At 39.8% G+C, this 6002-nt stretch overlaps 1 pseudogene; it reads left to right on the top strand.

The window, feature by feature from the left end:
- Positions 1-3939: 3939 nt before the first annotated feature.
- LOC121010028 (ragulator complex protein LAMTOR5-like) lies at positions 3940-4415 on the top strand (annotated as a pseudogene).
- Positions 4416-6002: the final 1587 nt, after the last annotated feature.

The raw sequence follows: 6002 nt of genomic DNA, 5'->3' as shown, positions 1-6002 counted from the left end.
GATCATGGCCTGAGCCAAAGTCAGACTCTTAACCAACTGAGCCACCCAGACACCCCAGAGTCATCCACTTTCTTAATTTCTGAAAAGTAGTATACTCAAACAATTTCAAGAATTACTAATTATCAGATTACATAATTATTAATATTGAGAATTATGTAGTTATAATAAGTTATGCTTGTTACTCTTTCATGTAAGAGGGACCTTATTCTAATATACTCAGAAAATATTGGGAAAACCAAAATATTAATTCTAATACACCATAGCCAATTCAATATTTTTAAAATAAAAACAATTTTGCCATCCCACATTAAAAAAATATTAAAATTTTTTTTAATGTTTATTTATTTTTGAGAGAGAGAGAGAGACAGAAAATACGCAGGGGAGGGGCAGAGAGAGAGGGAGACACAGAATCTGAAGCAGGCTCCAGGCTCTGAGCTGTTAGCACAGAGCCCAATGCAAGGCTTAAACTCACAGACAGGGAGATCATGACCTGAGCTGAAGTCAGATCAGATGCTTAACCAATTGAGCCACTTAAGCTCCACCCTTACCCCGCATTTTAAATACACTTTTGTGAAAAGTCTTGGAGATATGTCTCTTTACACTTATGAAAAACACTCACCATATAACCTAATTGGCAACTCTGATCCTCATTTTCTTTTTTTTTAAGTTTATTTATTTAGTTTTTAGTAATCTTTATGGCTAATGTGGGGCTCAAACTCACAACCCCAGATGAAGAGTCACATGCTCTTCTGACTGAGCCAGCCAGGCATCCCTCTGATCCTCATTTTCAAACCAATAAAGTAAATCAGAGCTAATTTCTGTCTGACTTTTAAAATTCAAGTCATTGGGGCACCTGGGTGGCTCAGTTAGTTAAGTGTCCAACTCCTGATTTCAGATTAGGTCATGATCTCACAGTTGGTGGGATCAAGCCCCATGTTGGATTCTGCGATGACAGCATAGAACCTGCTTGGGATTCTCTCTCTGCTCCTCCCCTGCTCATGCTTTCTCTCCCTCTTTCAAAAATCAATAAGTAAGTAGGGGCGCCTGGGTGGCTCAGTCGGTTAAGCGTCCGACTTCGGCTCAGGTCACGATCTCACGGTCCGTGAGTTCAAGCCCCGCATCGGGCTCTGTGCTGACAGCTCAGAGCCTGGAGCCTGTTTCAGATTCTGTGTCTCCCTCTCTCTTTGACCCTCCCCCGTTCATGCTCTGTCTCTCTCTGTCTCAAAAATAAATAAACGTTAAAAAAATTTTTTTAATTAAAAAAAATCAATAAGTATTTCAAATAAAATAAAATTCAAATCAATATGTTAATGGGCATTTTGAGGGATATTAGAACAATTACTGAGCAATAAGTTATGGAACATATCTTGTATGATACATTACCAAAAGCAGGCAAGAATCAAATAATGCAGCTCTTACATAATTAATTTATTCATGTTCAGACTAATTTATAAAAACAAGATAATTATGCTATTTGCCATATATGTTCCAATATGTTATGCAACTAATATTGTGAGTTATTTACAAAGCAAGGAATATGAGGATTTTTTTTTATTTCTTGGATGTGTGCATGTGCATATATAAAAATCAGGTATTCAGCTTTTGAAAATAAAATGATGCATAAAAAACAGAATTAACTTTATTACTTTTCACATCATGTTTTTTTTTTAATGTTTATTTATTTTTGACAGAGAGACACAGAGTGTGAATGGGGCAGAGGCAGAGAGAGAGGGAGACACAGAATCCGAAGCAGGCTCCAGGCTCTGAGCCGTCAGCACAGAGCCCAATGCGGGGTTTGAACCCACAAACCATGAGATCGTGATCTGAGCTGAAGTCGGACGCTTAACCGAATGAGCCACCCCGGTGCTCCTGTTTGACATCATGATTGAACTTTTCCAATGAAAGAGAAAGGCATATTGCACTAATTAGTCCAGGATTTGCATCATTAAACATTAAAACATTTTTTTTAATGTATATTTTTATTTTCTGAGAGAAACAGAGCATGAGCAGGGGAGGAGAGAGAGAAAGGGAGACACAGAATCTGAAGCAGACTCCAGGCTCTGAGCTGTCAGCACAGAGCCCAAAGAGAGGCTCAAAACCACAAACTGTGAGATCATGACCTGAGCTGAAGTCGGACGCTTAGCCCACTGAGCCACCCATGCGCCCCTCATTAAACATTTTATAAGTTAAATCAGATGAGGACTGACTGCTATTGGAGTAAATATTTCATGATATGTTTTGATAAAACTACCTTATTAACTACCATATTGATTAATGCACAGAAAATCTGAAAGAAATCACATGACAGTTTTGTTGGCGAATTTATCCGGTGTATCTTGAATAATTTGATAGTCCCAGATGAAGTTTCCTTGAAAGGAATCAGCGTTATTTACTTGTACCCCTTTGAAGATAGCTTTTCTTTCCACAAAAGACATCCTGGGGTGAGTACTGAATAAAATGTACAGAATGGAATGGTTTATCTTAAATATGCAGGGAGGGGGGCTGGGAAGGTACTTGGAGGATTTGATGTTTGCTTTGATTTCAGGAGGTTGTTGCTAGGAGCAAAGTTTTTTCAATAATAAACTAGAGATGGAAGAGGTGAAGTCATTTCCACTCCATTATCCCACTACACAATATCTGAATTCAAAATATCCCAATGGAGGCCAATTCCTCCCAATAAAAAAATGTACAAACAATGGAAGACAAAAAGTAGGCAGTTTTTCTTCCCCCTTTGATTAATTATTAAAGGAGCCTTTTCAGAAATCTGTATTTCAAAGTGTCCCTTTGTTTGGTGCCCCAGAGGTTTTTACTCCCAGGGGCAGTTCGGGCAGGTTAAGAGTATGCATTCCTTTTGTAAAGCAAGAGGAGGGCAGATTATGAAAGCAGCTTTGAGAAGGAGAACGTGTGTGAGCAAGCAGCCCTCCTTTCACGCAAAGCTGGGGATCTGGAAATAGATGCTGCTGTTCCCACTTTGAAGACATCTGACCATTGACCTCCAGCTTTGAGGATATTTCCTTGGGCTGGACAAAGGCAGATATAGCAGGCTCACCACTGAGTTGCTTTGGAACTCAGGGAACATTCTTCATCCATCTTGTTCTAATCTTGCAAGTGGAACCAATGTCTACGTTCCAGTTTCCCTCCATAGTATTTTGAGAATTAAGCATGAGAAAGAGTTACTACTACTACTTAGGTTTTGAATAGTACTTTAACTTTCCAAAAGACTTTGTTGTCTGGATCTTGTGTTTTCCTCCCAGTTGTCCCTCAAAGGCAAGTTTTCCCCTTGTGTGACAGATGTGAGTCATGGAGACCCAGGGCAAAACAAGCCAAAGATCTCACAGCAAATAAGTGCCCTGGTTGGGAGTAACACCTTCGCTTGCCTCTTTCCTCCACATGCATCAACATGGGAACATACTGAGAAAACAACAAAAGCAGAGCACAAAGAAATCACCAATTACATCAAATACTAGCAGATGAATAGAAAGTATGAAGCATTTCCAGTATGTATACTTCATACAATATATAGTGCATCTAAGTTTCTAGTGCATCTGGATTTTTAAAAAATATCATTTTCATAAAGCAATAGAGGCCAGTGAATATTCTTAGTTCACTCCATCAAATTATGACTCAGTTAACTGAAGGGGATAAAAAACAAAACCATTCTTTACTGCCCAGTAATGTGTGATGTACTTTGCGCTTCTGTAACCACCCTGTAAGATGATCCTCCCTGGTATGGAATGATGCCAGCCAAACAAGGAATTTTTTTAGAAATAATTACATTTCAGATTATTTTCAGATTGCTTCATTTGAAACAAAGTTTTATTTTTTGCCACCCTGTTCCTTTCCCCAGAGGTAATCAATGAGAAAGAATTTAAACCATGAAATCTGTTGTAATCCTGCACATGCCCTGGGCAATATGAAATAAGATATTTGGGGCTAACATCTTAGGTAATATTACCTAATCCAGTAAGTGTTTGGATATTGTAAGACCTTGGTTTATGGACAACTAAGTATATAATGTTGGAAGCAGGGTAGGTGTGGGGCAGGCAGCAGGCGGGATGGAGACGACCTTGGAACAACACTTGGAGGACACAGTGAATAATTCATCCATTGTTGGAGTCCTGTGCACAGATTCACAAGGTCTTAATCTGGGCTGCCGCGGATCCCTGTCAGATGAGCATGCTGGGGTAACATCTGTTCTAGCCCAGCAAGCAGCTAAGTTAACCACAGTCCCCACTAAATTCCTGTGGTGTGTCTAGAATCAGATAATGGGAACATTGTGATCCAGAAACATGATGGCATCACAGTAGCAGAGCACAAAATGGTCTCTTGACATCATTTCAGTTCTCCAGCAGCCTGTCTTAGGGGCTTGATCCTATGTTAATTATCTTGCAGAACTATTAAACTTCCAGTGGTTAGGCCCCATTTGTTTAGTGTGCATTTGGCACTTTTCTATGAATTTTAGAGTAAGCTGCTTTTTCACACTCAGCGGACTGACTTATCAAAATATAAGTAAGAAAGAAAGGATCATGTTTTGAGGCAGCAGATCCAGGTCACCTTGTATATAGAATTTTGTTATGGTTGGAGGACTAGAAAGAAAGAAAGAAAGAAAGAAAGAAAGAAAGAAAGAAAGAAAGAGAAAGAAAGTCGGAAGCAGGTTCTAGTCAAGGGTCAAGGTAAAAATTTACATATCGCTTAAGCATAAAAGAGGACAAGGAGTGAAATAATGAGTGTGGGAGAAATGAATCGTAACTGGGAGTTGTGTGTGAGCCCAAGACAGGAAAGGAGCTTCCACAAGTCCATCGAGCAGTTAAGAGCAGAGAAAATCCAGGTGCCCAAGATCAGTCAAACAATGTGTAACCTAGGCCCAGAATCCAGTTCCAAGATGGCCCTTCTTCTCTGAGCTGCCCCAAAGACTGCCTAGTGATCTGGAGCCCCTGCTCCTGCCCTCCAAAAGTTATGTATGATCTAAATTGCTTTATGAGCAGAGAACCCTTCAATTTTAGAGCCGAAAAGAAACTTAAATATTACCTAATAACACCAAGTTCTCAAGCAATTTGCTCCCTGGGCCACATAATACTCTTAAAGGTATTGAGGACCCCAAAGAGTTTTAGTTTATGTCTGGGCTATATCTACTGATATTTACCATATCAGAAATTAGCTCTGATAAAATTTTTAAGTACTTGTTAATTTAATATTTTTAATGTGTATTTATTTTTGAGAGAAAGAGAGAGACAGAGTACAAGCAAGGAAGTGACAGAGAGAGACAGAGACTCAGAATCCAAAGCAGGCTTCAGGCTCTGAGCTGTTGCACAGAGCCCCACACAGGGCTCAAACTCATGAACTGCGAGATCATGACCTGAGGCAGAGTCGGATGCTTAACTGACTGAGCCACCAGGCACCCTGTACAGAAGGTCCCTTTTATGACTATGTGCTTTCCTACATGTGCATCCTGACAGTCATTTAGATATATAAATGAGGTGATGGATACCTATAAATGTTTACTACAGGGCTTGGCTCATAGTAATCACTCAAAAAAAAGGGGGGGAGCTCTTCCTACTATTGTTGTTAATAGTTGTTATTAAGTACATTCCAAGCAATGTGCCAGGGACCAAGGGTCATATCAAAGTGAGTAGGATGGCCTGAGCTGTTTAAGAGTAGGGGAGGTAAGATAAATACACACCTATATAGAACAAAACAGATTATGTCAAGAATGATAAAAAAAACAAGGGAGATGCCATATTCATTCATTCATTTATTCACTCAACAAATATTAACTGATTGTTCCCCATGTACCAGGAGCAACAGCCAGGAGGGAGCCAATGTAGTGGAGTCAAGTGAATGAGAGGGAGGGCAGCAGAAGGTAAGGTGAAGAGATAGGGGTGGCCCATGCGCACACTGTGTGGGCCTTTGTAGGTCAGTATGATTGGGGATATAAGGAAATGTTTCATGAGAAATTGGCATTCGAGTTAGAAATTGAGAAGAGGTAGGATTTGGAAATAGAG

The sequence above is a fragment of the Herpailurus yagouaroundi genome, unplaced genomic scaffold, assembly GCF_014898765.1.
Source record: "Herpailurus yagouaroundi ecotype Mexico unplaced genomic scaffold, PumYag 190, whole genome shotgun sequence".
Taxonomy (NCBI): Eukaryota; Metazoa; Chordata; class Mammalia; order Carnivora; family Felidae; genus Herpailurus; species Herpailurus yagouaroundi.
This window is presented reverse-complemented; position numbering and strand designations above follow the sequence as displayed.